We start from the raw sequence: 14,959 nt of genomic DNA, 5'->3' as shown, positions 1-14,959 counted from the left end.
CCATTTTAATTTATTGATACGATTTTAATTATTTAATCTAAAGATACAAATTTCATAAAAATTCTAAAGGAATGGTTTTAAAATTGTCTAATATTGTAGCTAATATGGCACATTGGTCCAGGAACGCTTATTGCACGGACGGGCTCAAGAAAAATGGGTTAGAAGCTCAAAGATTCAACCAGCAGTAGATTCCCAAAAGACTGGTGTCAGATCGACTGGCGTTTGAGTCTGTAGATAGACGGCTAAAAGAAATACAAGAAATTTGTATCTTTAAATTTAATAATTAAAATCGTATCAATAAATTAAAATGGCTTGTATTTGTCTTCAAAGTCATTTTACTTCTAAAAGGACATTAATGAACTTTTGCCACTTGTTATTAAAGTTTCTCGCCTCACGGATAAAAAAAACAATTGAAGGTTTAATGAAAACAGTTTGGTTCAAGGAAGAATATTGTTTTGGGGTAGTTTTTTGGGAGCCCATATCTCTAAAACGAAGCACTTTAGGACCCCTGTTTCCTAGACATTTTTTACTCATAGAGACCCATAGAATCCATATAGAAAGTTTCGGTACTCTTATCCGTAACACCCTGTATAAACGAGTTCCAATTTATTTTATGTCATTATTAAAAGAATGAACCGATGTAGCATCAGCTATTGTCAAATTAAAGAAAATAGACTGAATCTGGGCATCGTACTGGCTCTATGTTACTATTAAGGAAACACAAAACCAGGTAAAAATATAATAAAATGTAAATATTAATCTTTTATAACTTATGTTTCATCATGAGCCTCTAACAACCGTAATTGCGTACCATCAAAAGTCCTTACACTACTATACCTGTCAAACGACAATAGAGTAATGGCACTCCGTAGCTTTGGCCATGGTCGACATTTTGGTCGCGATTTTTTTATCGATAGGGAAAAGCATGGGTGACGTGTGTGACGAATTATTAAGTCAAAATATTTTAATATTATAAGTTGGTATATGTTATGGGGCGCAGGGGCGGATTAACCCTTTCGGCGCCTGTAGGCACAAAAATATTTGGCGCTTGTAGGCTTCGAGCTTATGAAATATAGCGCCATCTGCCTTAATATCCGTAAACTAAATATGTTAAAAAATAGCAGACGCCTTTTGAATTTTTAGGTTTTTCCAGTTGAGCTTTCAGCTGTTATGCAGAGAGAATTTTGAACGAGCAGACAGCTTTCATATATAAAACTCGGTTGGTAGGCGGCGATACTTATGACCAAAATTTAAACTACACACGAAGCCTATTGGCATTGTCTAAAGGGTTGGTCAGTTAAGTAGGAGCAAGCCAAGTACTTGGACCGTGCGGCTATATCAGAGTTTTGGCGCCACTAGAAAAATACCGCCCTAGGCACGTGCCTACTCTGCCTAATAGTTAATACGCCCCTGATGGGGCGAGGCCAAATTGTTTCTCTCCGAATGTTAGTGGCACCAGCCTGCTGGGGGAATAGACCATTTCGCTAACCCCCATTGTATATATATTTCAAGAGGGATCTCGAAGGTCAAATGCTTTGTATATTGGCAGTTTTGTATTTAAGAGTTCTGGAATTTCCAAAAACTTTCCAACACGTGTTTTATTTTCGAGTGTGGTTTTCCCACGAAATACCAGTGACGCGGTTGCGCCAGGTGGACTGGTGGGTGGCTCGAGGAGCGACCCGAAGAAGGTTATAAATAAGAGTGAAGGACGTATAAAGGAGTAGTTTTTCGCTCTCAGTGCCAAGCTGGCCCGAGCTCCTAGATAAAACCTTGCTTGTGACCAAACAAAGTGCGGGAATTGTGAAACTCCCGAATACAACGCGTCGGAATGTTCTCTCACGTTTGCCGCGCGACAGTGACGGTGCCTCGTTCCACCAGGCCGTTAGGACGCTCGGACTCCCGGCCACCGCCATCAGCTCCTTAAGGAGACCAAGACAAAAGCAACCTCAGCAATGAGATAAGTACTATTAAATAATCATCCCACTCGCATCAGCCAAGGCTTCGTGCCGCTAAGTGGCGTTAGATAGGTGCGGTGGGGGGTATTTCGTTTAGAAGAAATAAGAACTTTTAATTAGACCATGACCATAGGGTCGGTATGTTCGGTGGCATAACCCCGATTATTTAGCTCCAGTGCACTGGGTGAAGTAGTTGGTTACGTAACTGTAGGTTAAACGTTGTATAGTTTTAGGCCATACCTTACTCGTTAATTCCTTAGTTCATTGTGTTAGGCATACTATTTTATAGTTTGTACGTTAACTTCATTGTTAGTTCATTAAAACGTTATTAATTATCTAACCCTTCGAGATCCTTTTTGCTTAAATTAATCAGTATTTTTCCAGCGTTCTCCCTTGGGCTGGTAGCCTCTGGGTTCGGTTTAGGGGTAGCCGGGGAAATCGCTACACGTGCCGTGACGTCACACTGCCATTACTATAAAGCGTCTAATAATACACTAGCTAGTAGCTACAAGTCATAAGGTCCACATAAGCATAGCATTATTAAATTTTAGAAGGCTATTGGTGAAATCGGAGCCCAAACGGAAATGACTAAAGCGCATGCGCGATAAGTGGATCAAGGGAAGAGAGAGAGAGAGAGATAGGTAAACGTGAGCAGGTTTATTGGAAATAGTTGATATTCAGGTTGAGCTTTTCTGGGGCATCTACAAGGTGGGAGTTTTTGCAGATTCTTTTGAGCCTAGGCCTACCTCCTCTAGGCTTGGTATGGGTTTTAATAACGCTGGTGGAATATCTCACTTCGACGACTTGTTCCATTTTCGGAAAGCGATCACTGAACCGAACCGTATTGGTCATTTTCGCCAACCTTTTATTTTTCTTAACTACCCATTATTTATCTTCATCCGCACAAACCGAGCGAGTTTATAAATTTCACTAAAGCTACATTGGGCTGACCAAAAATTCCGACACCAAAAATTCCTTCTCAATTTAGAGTTCTTTAGTTCAGTTTACGCCCGACAAAGGGTTATAAACCCATCACGTCGAGACAAGGAGGAGCTAGTCGTACAGGTTCAGGTACGCAGCAAGGGCCTTTCGGAATTGGGCCCTGTTGGGGATATCTTTGAGATAATCAGGAAGGGAATTCCACTCCTGAACGGAGGAGGGAAGAAATGAATGCTTGCGCACAGAGAGTCGGAAGCCCTTAATAATCATGGAGGCGCCACGATTTCCTCTGGGAGGGCGACGCCAGTCGGACAGAGACGCCGAGAGGGGAGCGGTGAACCACACTGTTTACGATGTCCCATTTTTTGTTCTTGAGTACGTTGGTCATAGATGTACTCCACGCGAAACCAACACTGGCCGCGAAGCGAAGGGCACGGCGCTGTATAGTGTCAACCGCGTGGGCGCCACTCACTGTTAACGGAGACCAGACTGCTGAGCAATACTCCAAAATAGGGAATACATAAGAATGAACTCCTAATGACTTTGTCGCAAAGGAATAGTGGGACAAGTGTCGGTGGATGAAGCCCAGGGCCCTGGCGGCCTTGGCAGTGACGCGAGAAATGTGGGTGGACCACTCCAGGGTTTCAGTTAGGGTCACACCGAGATACTGTTGAGAGGAGACAGAACGAAGGTCAGCCCCTAGGAGGGCACATTTCACTGGGTGAACAGGCTGCCCAACTCTGTGAAGAGAGAGAACGGAGCACTTGGCTGAATTTAGCGGAAGCTGCCACTGCTCGCTCCAGTCGCCGATGGTGCTTAGGTCAGATTGGAGGACAACCCAGTCCTGTGGCGAGAAGATCGTCCTGGAGAGTGCTACATCATCCGCAAAGATGTAAAGTGTGGAGACGACATTTTATCCGATGTCGTTAATGTAGATAATGAAGAGGAGCGGCCCCAGGACCGAGCCTTGTGGGACGCCAGAAGAAGCCGGAAGCGAGTCGGAGGAGGTGCCGGGCAGCACCACTCGAAATTGCCTGTTTTCAAGATAGGCAGATAGCCAGTTAAGGGTACGACCCCTGACTCCGTATGAGTGAAGTTTGGCCTTGAGGAGCTCATGCGGAACCGAGTCAAAGGCTTTGCGGAAGTCGAGAGATATGATGTCGACTCGGCCAGCTTGTTCTAGCCCAGAAGTCCAGTCTTCGACACAACAGAGGAGCTGGGTTTCCATACTGAACCCACTACGGAAGCCATGCTGGGACGTACTCATAAGGTTGTGCTGGATAAAGTGGGCCGAGATTGAAGAAGCAGTTACGTGCTCATCAGCTTTTAGGACCTGCGGCAGGAGTGCAATCGGATGGTACTCCGCTGGATTTGACTTGTCACCACCCTTCGGGATCGGCGTGACGTTTGCCCGACGCCAGTCCTCCGGAATTTCACCCGTATCATAGGAGAGCTGGAAAAGGGTAGTCAGAGGAGCGGCTAACGCATTAGCACACCTGCGCAGGATGACAGCCTGGATGCCGTCAGGGCCCGGAGCTTTATGTGGTTTGACCTTTTTGAGGAGTTGATGAATTCCTTGAACCGAGAAACTAATGTCAGGCATTGGCAGGGCCCGGGATTTCAAGAGGGGAACGGTCTCCACAGCATATGCTGGAAAGGAGCGTCGGAAGGTGGAAGCCAGGAGATTGGCTTTATCGGTTGCAGTGGAGTAAGTTCGCCCGGAGTCGGAGAGGTCAGGAACTCCAGTCACCTTCGCTTTCTTGGATACGAGCTGGTAGAATTGTTTCCTGTGGGTCGTGAGGTTGGAAGCCACCTTGTCCACGTGATGGGTTCGTGCAGCACGGAGGTCGTATTTGACAATGGCCCGATGCCGAGTGAAGGCTTGCGTGTTGGCAGCCGAAGGGTACTGTCGGGAGCGATTGTAGTGGCGCTTCGTAATTCGCATCAGACGCCAGAGAGCCGAGCCTACCCACGGAAGATTGTGCCTGGAGGAGAGCCTCTTCATCGGGACATGAGCCTCAACCGCCCGGGCGATGGCCGAAGTTAGATCGCTCCAAGCCGCAGCAATAGAAGTGGCTTTTCTCAGGTTGACAGCCGCCAGCGAGTCCGCTATCGCAGTGAAGTCGGCCTTGTTAAAATTGGGAACGGAGCGAGGGATGGTTCGAGGCTGTGGGCGAACGCCATGGATATTGAGTAAGAGAAAGTCATGATCGCTGACCCCAGGAAGATGGGAGACGTCTTCGACGAGGCTGTCATCAGAGACTAGTACCAGGTCGAGAATGTTGGCGACGGAGTCCTTGGTTCGGGTGGGTGCTGTGACACGTTGGTTGAGATGAGAGACCAAAATTGTGTGGAGAAAGCTGGAAGCCTCTGACGAGGGACTCTCGAGCGTAGGCCAGTCAATGCTGGGAAAGTTGAAGTCTCCGACTATGATGAGGTCAGACTGGCTCTCAGTGAGGCGCCCAAGGAGAGAGTTAAGTCGCTTGGTGTAGGAAGCCTTGGCTGACGGAGGGCCGATAGATGCAGCATAGTCTGAGGCAGGAGGGCCCGATGTTCACCCTGGCGGCGACCGCTTCGACGTCGGTTTTTAGGTCCAGGGGGTAAGACTTGATTGCCAGACATACACCACCGCCTTTCAGGTTTCTGTCCTTGCGGTACACTTCAAAATCAGGACCGAAGAGCTCAAAGGAAGAGATGGAAGCGTCCAATTTGGTCTCAGTCACCGCGATGAAGGGAGCACGGTGCGTGTCGATGTAGGCACGGAGGGCAAAGTGTTTAGTTTTGAGAGAGTCAATGTTGGTGTACAGTAGGGAGAGTTTTCCGCGGCTGAGTCAATGAGCCGCGGATCGGGCGTCAGGCAGGCCCGGTGCCGGACCCGTGGGCGCAGGGAGATAATAGGCGACGACAATTCCCGTGGTCCAGTGCTCTGGCGCAAAAGCAAGTGAGGCTTCATGGGCAGGAAGGGACACGATGAATGAGGTGAAATTTCGGCGACCCTCTTGTGGCTCAACCGCCACGGAGATGGGGTGGAGCCCCACGGCGATTAGGCGGCCTTCGATTTGAGACGCCGTAACAGAAATGTGGACTTTCGAGATTAGAAGTGTATTTGTATTTTTGGGCGCCATCCAGGCCCGTACACAGCCGCCAAAACTCGGGGGCGCTCAAATTCTTTTTGGGGGTGCCAATACCTTGAGTAATTTTTATATCCCCACCTATGATATTAGTAAATATACTAATCCGGTTGTAGCCCTAAAATATCCGTCGAAACATCTTTGATCAGCTGGTTCAATATTTCTACAATTGAAAAGTTTTTCTGGTGCAGTGAAACGCGCGAAAGCAATTTTCATGAACATTAGTAAAATGGTTTCAAATATTAACTGATACCAGCTCTCTAGTAAAAGTAATTTTCCTTTTTGATTAATATACAAATATTTTAGATCATATCTTTCGGTAATTGAGCAATCGATTTTTTTTGGGTCAGTCAGATTGGGGATGCTCAAGTACTCATTTGGGGGCGCTGAGCATCCCCTGGCACCCCCCCCCCCCCGTGTACGGGCCTGCCGCCATCGGAGAGCCGTTTATGGCCATGTTGGTGCCCCATTTCATCGGGGGACGCAGACTTGAAGCTTTTTCGCTTTTGGAAAAAGAAACTCCCTCTGGCCATGTAGTGGGGTCCAGAGCTGCGTCAAGCTGGGTGGGGCTGACGTCAAAAAAACATGTCTGGAAAGGTTGCCGATACAAGGTGTGAAGTCGAAGCCCGAAGGGGGTGATGCCGTGGCCTTCGAGGAAGGTCTCAAGGGCCGCGGAAGACAACTCAGGGTGAAGTCTGGAGACGTAGATGCCTATGGTCGCCTCAGCAGCCTGGAGAGTTGTGGTTCCAGTGGGAGCCGCACCTTGGATTGAGTGTCGGCGCTGCGGGGAAGCCTTGGAAGGCGCGGAATTAATCTGTTCCCGTGGGTGTCTCCCCTTCTTCCGAGAGACAACCTGCCAGGCCTGGTGAGGGCCTTTCGGAGGGATGGGCGGGGCCAAACCCCGTTCGGTGTCCCTCAGTGCTGCAGTCTGGCGAGGAGCCAGAGAAGAAGCACTGGCGTGCCGGTCGATAGCTAGCTGGGGGGTTGCCGCGAGGTTTTACATTGGCTTAAATACAAATGTTCGCCAGTATCAAAATTTGGTCGGGCCGATGGTCGTATAAATTGAGTCGACTAACTTGGTCGGGCCCATAGTCGGATCGTAGTCGGTCACCTTGGTCGGATCGTAGTCGGTCACCTTGGTCGGATCGCAGTTGGCAAACCGATCAAAATGTCACCGTCGGCCGACTGTGAGTTTTATAATCGGCCGTCAGTCGCTGCATCGCCATGACCCCGACTAATTTATGGACAGGTGGCCCACCCTAAAATTTTATAGCCCGCCAACTCTCTGACACCTAGCCTGCGAATAGGTCGAGGCTCAAATTGGTTGGCCATAGCACATTTCGGTCACTTTTTAGAACCTAATATTAAGTTCGCATATCAGTTGGCCCTTTATCCCTGACTTATCTAGCGCTATATAGCAAAATATCTTTTTTTCAGGGAATTCTTAGTGACCACCGAAATTTTCCACCACTCTGGCGACGTTTGGCACCTGTTAAGAGGGAAAATGTGGGATAGTGCGAGGGGGGGGGGAGATAAACCTGCAATGGTCATGGAGAGCAAAGGTGAATTTCTCAGAATGTACATACTGGTTTTGGATTGCAACATGGAACGAAAGTGGCTTCCTTGACTCCTCGGACCTCTATCGTAGAATTCTCAAGTGGTGTCGGGCCGACCAACCTTTGACAATTTGTGCAAAATAAAATCTTGTTTTAAAACTGAGGAAATTATAGTCGGCCCAGCCACGACGGATATTGAAAGCAATTATATCAGTCTCACTAACCTAACTGACTCCGACCCCCTACTCGACAGTGCGATGCCTACCCGACCAAAAAACGAACTACGTGTGCTCAAGGATCTTATATGTTAACATATAGGATCCTCGGTGTGCTACTGGGGTTAGTAGCCAATAGCTTGACTCCCAAAATTACTTGGATGAATAAAAAGGTTAAGATCTAACGTAGTCCACTTTTTTACTGGCTCGTGGTGAAACAAACCATTAGTGAAGATTTTTGAATGGAAAACAGGTACAGTGGCATACTTATGAGTAATTATCTTACATATGCTACGAGCTTTATTCCCAGCACGGTGGGCCTGAAACAAGGATGTCCGCTTTCTCCGCTGTTATTTGCCTTTTACTAAGAACTTCTTGGGCAGTGTTCAGCGATTTGGTATCTAGATAAAAGATAAAAGATACTAGGTAAAAGATATTTGTACCTAAGGTTAAAGTATGAAGCGTATCTGTTGATTGTTAGTGGAAAGATACTTTTATCTAGTTCAGCTATAATTATCTAAACGTGCTATACTGTTTATCTTCTCATACGTATTCGCGTATCGGATATTTCCTCGAACACCTTTTAACTTAAAATATAGTACCCAGTAAAAAATGACTTTATTTAAAGGTAAAAATATCTGTATCTAGATAAAAGGTACAGTTTAGATATACAAAACGATTCCTATGTAATTTGAGTAGCGACACGAAATTTAACAGAACATTTCAAAGAAGAGCAGGCATAGACCGAATATCCACAAAGCTAACTCAAGACGTGAAATCGACCGATCGTTAGATTCAGAAAGCCAGTGGGTGAGAATTTGCGTGAAGTGAAGTCCAACTTCCCCCCTCAGGCCCGGAATTAGAGAGTGCGGGGCCATAAGTAGTGAGAAGGGGCCCCTTCTCTCAACGCAATTGAAGGTAAAAAGAGGGGGCGCACCAATAAGTGCCGCTAAGTACGGGGGAAACCAAAAACCCCCGCTAAGTGCAGGATACCAATAAGTGTCGTTAACTGCGGGATCCCAAAACATGTCGCTAAGTACGGGGGGAACCAAAAACAGCGCTAAGTGCGGGATACCAATAAGTGTCGCTAACTGCGGGATCCCAAAACATGTCGCTAAGTACGGGGGAACCAAAAACCGTCGCTAAGCGCGGGATACCAATAAGTGTCGCTAACTGCGAGATCCCAAAACATGTCGCTAAGTACGGGGGAACCAAAAACCACTGCTAAGTGCGGGATACCAATAAGTGTCGCTAACTGCGGGATCCCAAAACATGTCGCTAAGTACGGGGGGAACCAAAAACAGCGCTAAGTGCGGGATACCAATAAGTGTCGCTAACTGCGGGATCCCAAAACATGTCGCTAAGTACGGGGGAACCAAAAACCGTCGCTAAGCGCGGGATACCAATAAGTGTCGCTAACTGCGAGATCCCAAAACATGTCGCTAAGTACGGGGGAACCAAAAACCACTGCTAAGTGCGGGATACCAATAAGTGTCGCTAACTGCGGGATCCCAAAACATGTCGCTAAGTACGGGGGGAACCAAAAACAGCGCTAAGTGCGGGATACCAATAAGTGTCGCTAACTGCGGGATCCCAAAACATGTCGCTAAGTACGGGGGAACCAAAAACCGTCGCTAAGCGCGGGATACCAATAAGTGTCGCTAACTGCGAGATCCCAAAACATGTCGCTAAGTACGGGGGAACCAAAAACCACTGCTAAGTGCGGGATACCAATAAGTGTCGCTAACTGCGGGATCCCAAAACATGTCGCTAAGTACGGGGGGAACCAAAAACAGCGCTAAGTGCGGGATACCAATAAGTGTCGCTAACTGCGGGATCCCAAAACATGTCGCTAAGTACGGGGGAACCAAAAACCGTCGCTAAGCGCGGGATACCAATAAGTGTCGCTAACTGCGAGATCCCAAAACATGTCGCTAAGTACGGGGGAACCAAAAACCACTGCTAAGTGCGGGATACCAATAAGTGTCGCTAACTGCGGGATCCCAAAACATGTCGCTAAGTACGGGGGAACCAAAAACCGTCGCTAAGCGCGGGATACCAATAAGTGTCGCTAACTGCGAGATCCCAAAACATGTCGCTAAGTACGGGGGAACCAAAAACCACTGCTAAGTGCGGGATACCAATAAGTGTCGCTAACTGCGGGATCCCAAAACATGTCGCTAAGTACGGGGGAACCAAAAACCGTCGCTAAGCGCGGGATACCAATAAGTGTCGCTAACTGCGAGATCCCAAAACATGTCGCTAAGTACGGGGGAACCAAAAACCACTGCTAAGTGCGGGATACCAATAAGTGTCGCTAACTGCGGGATCCCAAAACATGTCGCTAAGTACGGGGGAACCAAAAACCGTCGCTAAGCGCGGGATACCAATAAGTGTCGCTAACTGCGAGATCCCAAAACATGTCGCTAAGTACGGGGGAACCAAAAACCACTGCTAAGTGCGGGATACCAATAAGTGTCGCTAACTGCGGGATCCCAAAACATGTCGCTAAGTACGGGGGAACCAAAAACCGTCGCTAAGCGCGGGATACCAATAAGTGTCGCTAACTGCGAGATCCCAAAACATGTCGCTAAGTACGGGGGAACCAAAAACCACTGCTAAGTGCGGGATACCAATAAGTGTCGCTAACTGCGGGATCCCAAAACATGTCGCTAAGTACGGGGGAACCAAAAACCGTCGCTAAGCGCGGGATACCAATAAGTGTCGCTAACTGCGAGATCCCAAAACATGTCGCTAAGTACGGGGGAACCAAAAACCACTGCTAAGTGCGGGATACCAATAAGTGTCGCTAACTGCGGGATCCCAAAACATGTCGCTAAGTACGGGGGAACCAAAAACCGTCGCTAAGCGCGGGATACCAATAAGTGTCGCTAACTGCGAGATCCCAAAACATGTCGCTAAGTACGGGGGAACCAAAAACCACTGCTAAGTGCGGGATACCAATAAGTGTCGCTAACTGCGGGATCCCAAAACATGTCGCTAAGTACGGGGGAACCAAAAACCGTCGCTAAGCGCGGGATACCAATAAGTGTCGCTAACTGCGAGATCCCAAAACATGTCGCTAAGTACGGGGGAACCAAAAACCACTGCTAAGTGCGGGATACCAATAAGTGTCGCTAACTGCGGGATCCCAAAACATGTCGCTAAGTACGGGGGAACCAAAAACCGTCGCTAAGCGCGGGATACCAATAAGTGTCGCTAACTGCGAGATCCCAAAACATGTCGCTAAGTACGGGGGAACCAAAAACCACTGCTAAGTGCGGGATACCAATAAGTGTCGCTAACTGCGGGATCCCAAAACATGTCGCTAAGTACGGGGGAACCAAAAACCGTCGCTAAGCGCGGGATACCAATAAGTGTCGCTAACTGCGAGATCCCAAAACATGTCGCTAAGTACGGGGGAACCAAAAACCACTGCTAAGTGCGGGATACCAATAAGTGTCGCTAACTGCGGGATCCCAAAACATGTCGCTAAGTACGGGGGGAACCAAAAACAGCGCTAAGTGCGGGATACCAATAAGTGTCGCTAACTGCGGGATCCCAAAACATGTCGCTAAGTACGGGGGAACCAAAAACCGTCGCTAAGCGCGGGATACCAATAAGTGTCGCTAACTGCGAGATCCCAAAACATGTCGCTAAGTACGGGGGAACCAAAAACCACTGCTAAGTGCGGGATACCAATAAGTGTCGCTAACTGCGGGATCCCAAAACATGTCGCTAAGTACGGGGGAACCAAAAACCGTCGCTAAGCGCGGGATACCAATAAGTGTCGCTAACTGCGAGATCCCAAAACATGTCGCTAAGTACGGGGGAACCAAAAACCACTGCTAAGTGCGGGATACCAATAAGTGTCGCTAACTGCGGGATCCCAAAACATGTCGCTAAGTACGGGGGAACCAAAAACCACTGCTAAGTGCGGGATACCAATAAGTGTCGCTAACTGCGAGATCCCAAAACATGTCGCTAAGTACGGGGGAACCAAAAACCACTGCTAAGTGCGGGATACCAATAAGTGTCGCTAACTGCGGGATCCCAAAACATGTCGCTAAGTACGGGGGAACCAAAAACCGTCGCTAAGCGCGGGATACCAATAAGTGTCGCTAACTGCGAGATCCCAAAACATGTCGCTAAGTACGGGGGAACCAAAAACCACTGCTAAGTGCGGGATACCAATAAGTGTCGCTAACTGCGAGATCCCAAAACATGTCGCTAAGTACGGGGGAACCAAAAACCACTGCTAAGTGCGGGATACCAATAAGTGTCGCTAACTGCGGGATCCCAAAACATGTCGCTAAGTACGGGGGAACCAAAAACCGTCGCTAAGCGCGGGATACCAATAAGTGTCGCTAACGGCGGGATCCCAAAACATGTCGCTAAGTACGGGGGAACCAAAAACCGTCGCTAAGCGCGGGATACCAATAAGTGTCGCTAACTGCGAGATCCCAAAACATGTCGCTAAGTACGGGGGAACCAAAAACCACTGCTAAGTGCGGGATACCAATAAGTGTCGCTAACTGCGGGATCCCAAAACATGTCGCTAAGTACGGGGGAACCAAAAACCGTCGCTAAGTGCGGGATACCAATAAGTGTCGCTAACTGCGGGATCCCAAAACATGTCGCTAAGTACGGGGGAACCAAAAACCGTCGCTAAGCGCGGGATACCAATAAGTGTCGCTAACTGCGAGATCCCAAAACATGTCGCTAAGTACGGGGGAACCAAAAACCACTGCTAAGTGCGGGATACCAATAAGTGTCGCTAACTGCGGGATCCCAAAACATGTCGCTAAGTACGGGGGAACCAAAAACCACTGCTAAGTGCGGGATACCAATAAGTGTCGCTAACTGTGAGATCCCAAAACATGTCGCTAAGTACGGGGGAACCAAAAACCACTGCTAAGTGCGGGATACCAATAAGTGTCGCTAACTGCGGGATCCCAAAACATGTCGCTAAGTACGGGGGAACCAAAAACCGTCGCTAAGCGCGGGATACCAATAAGTGTCGCTAACTGCGAGATCCCAAAACATGTCGCTAAGTACGGGGGAACCAAAAACCACTGCTAAGTGCGGGATACCAATAAGTGTCGCTAACTGCGGGATCCCAAAACATGTCGCTAAGTACGGGGGAACCAAAAACCGTCGCTAAGCGCGGGATACCAATAAGTGTCGCTAACTGCGGGATCCCAAAACATGTCGCTAAGTACGGGGGAACCAAAAACCGTCGCTAAGCGCGGGATACCAATAAGTGTCGCTAACTGCGAGATCCCAAAACATGTCGCTAAGTACGGGGGAACCAAAAACCGTCGCTAAGCGCGGGATACCAATAAGTGTCGCTAACTGCGAGATCCCAAAACATGTCGCTAAGTACGGGGGGATACCAATAAGTGTCGCTAAGTGCGGGATACCAATAAGTGTCGCTAACTGCGGGATCCCAAAACATGTCGCTAAGTGCGGGCAAGTGGCGTAGACCAGGGGGGTTCTGGGTCCAGACTTCGGCCACCCCCCTTGACGGATTTATGCTGGCCCCCAATAAGTGCCGCTGAGTGCGGTGCTCTAAGCGGTCGCCTTTGTCGCCATGCCCTAGCGCCGACCTTACTTCCCCTACGTCATATCGTCGACTGCTTCGTCGTCTTCCTTTATGATAGGATAGTAGCGGAAAGATGGAGAAACACTGAACTCAGCGGTAGTCACCATACTTTCCGTATTAATAGTACCGACACATTTATACGAAATACTAATTAAATTACATTCATCACGGCAAACTACGATGTCCGTCATGTTAAGAGTAGGTGTTTCTTTTAAAGTCTGACCAGGGACGAATTGTGCCGGTGGGCTGGTGAGGGATATCTCACGGGGCCTCGACCAAAATTACCCTTTAGTTCGACTGGGGACTGCTTGAAAAGTGATTTTTGGGGGCTCGCAAGCCAACAGTATTCACTTCACGAAAAATGCGCCTGTCCGCCCCTGAGTCTGACTCTTGCGCTACAAACGTTAATAATGCTCAGTGTTTCTCTCAGAAACGTTTCCCCGGGGGAAGGTAATTAGGCTGAGGGTGGTTTTTACCAGACAAACGTGTGTGTGATGTTCATTGGCAAGCTCTTAACGCTAGGGAGGTAGACATTCCCCCCGGAGAGATGCCTGAAAGAAATCCAGATTATGCTTATTCAAACTAAAAACATAATTACGTTCGTTTTCACTCTCTGTACCTGGTATATCTTTTTATCGATGTATTAAAATATAACTACGAAAACAAGAAAGATACAGATAAGGAACGTCGCAGATATAGCCCCTCAACAAAAGATAGATACCAAAGGGCAAAAATTTAGATACATAAGATACATTCTTTGCAAACAGATACGGAAAAAAAGTTAGTATCTTTTACCCACAATTGTATCTTGTACCTAAAGAAAAGTACCTATAAAAACGTAGCTAGATCCGTATCTAGATATCGCTTAACACTGTTCTTGGGAGGAGATTTATCGAAGCGAAAAACGGGTTTAACTTCAAGCACCCATAAAATTCAGGTTTAAACTATTCCATTTCAGGAATATTTTTCACCGACGATATTTTTAATGCAGCAGAAACGGGCAAAGATCTTTAGGACATATTAGATATATGTAGCCATTTTTCAAACTAGTATGGATTAGCGTTCAACCCAACGAAATGTTCCTTTCTAGTTTGGAACCAACTTAGAGCGGAAGATTCGTAAGTGGTTACGATACAGGGTAAATCGATCATCGATGCATCCGGCGTTTTCCACAATTTACCTAGGAATGACAATTACGGCGTCTACGGATTATTTGGTGGAACACGAGGTATCGCTACTAGCAAAAGCTAGACAAATCCAAGGAGCCATCAAACACAAAGCGGTTCACTCTTACTACCTGTTTGAACTATGTAAATATTTTAAATAATTGTATATATGTTAAAATTTTTTATAATTTTTAACAATACTCCTGACAGTCCTACTGTAAAGGATTCCTCCCTGATACGAAAGGGATCTGTATGTATAGAAAGGAAAATAAATTTTCATTTATTCATTCATTATGGTATTCTCCTCTGGGTTAAAATATTTTAGAACATTAAACTACGGGAAAAAGTAAAAATTATCAACTTTGAAGGGGGGGGGAAACTATTTTTTTTTG

The sequence above is a fragment of the Leiobunum rupestre genome, chromosome 3 (assembly GCF_980474605.1).
Source record: "Leiobunum rupestre chromosome 3, qqLeiRupe1.1.hap1, whole genome shotgun sequence".
Lineage (NCBI taxonomy): Eukaryota > Metazoa > Arthropoda > Arachnida > Opiliones > Sclerosomatidae > Leiobunum > Leiobunum rupestre.
The sequence above is the reverse complement of the archived record's forward strand: the minus strand, read 5'-3'. Positions refer to the sequence as shown.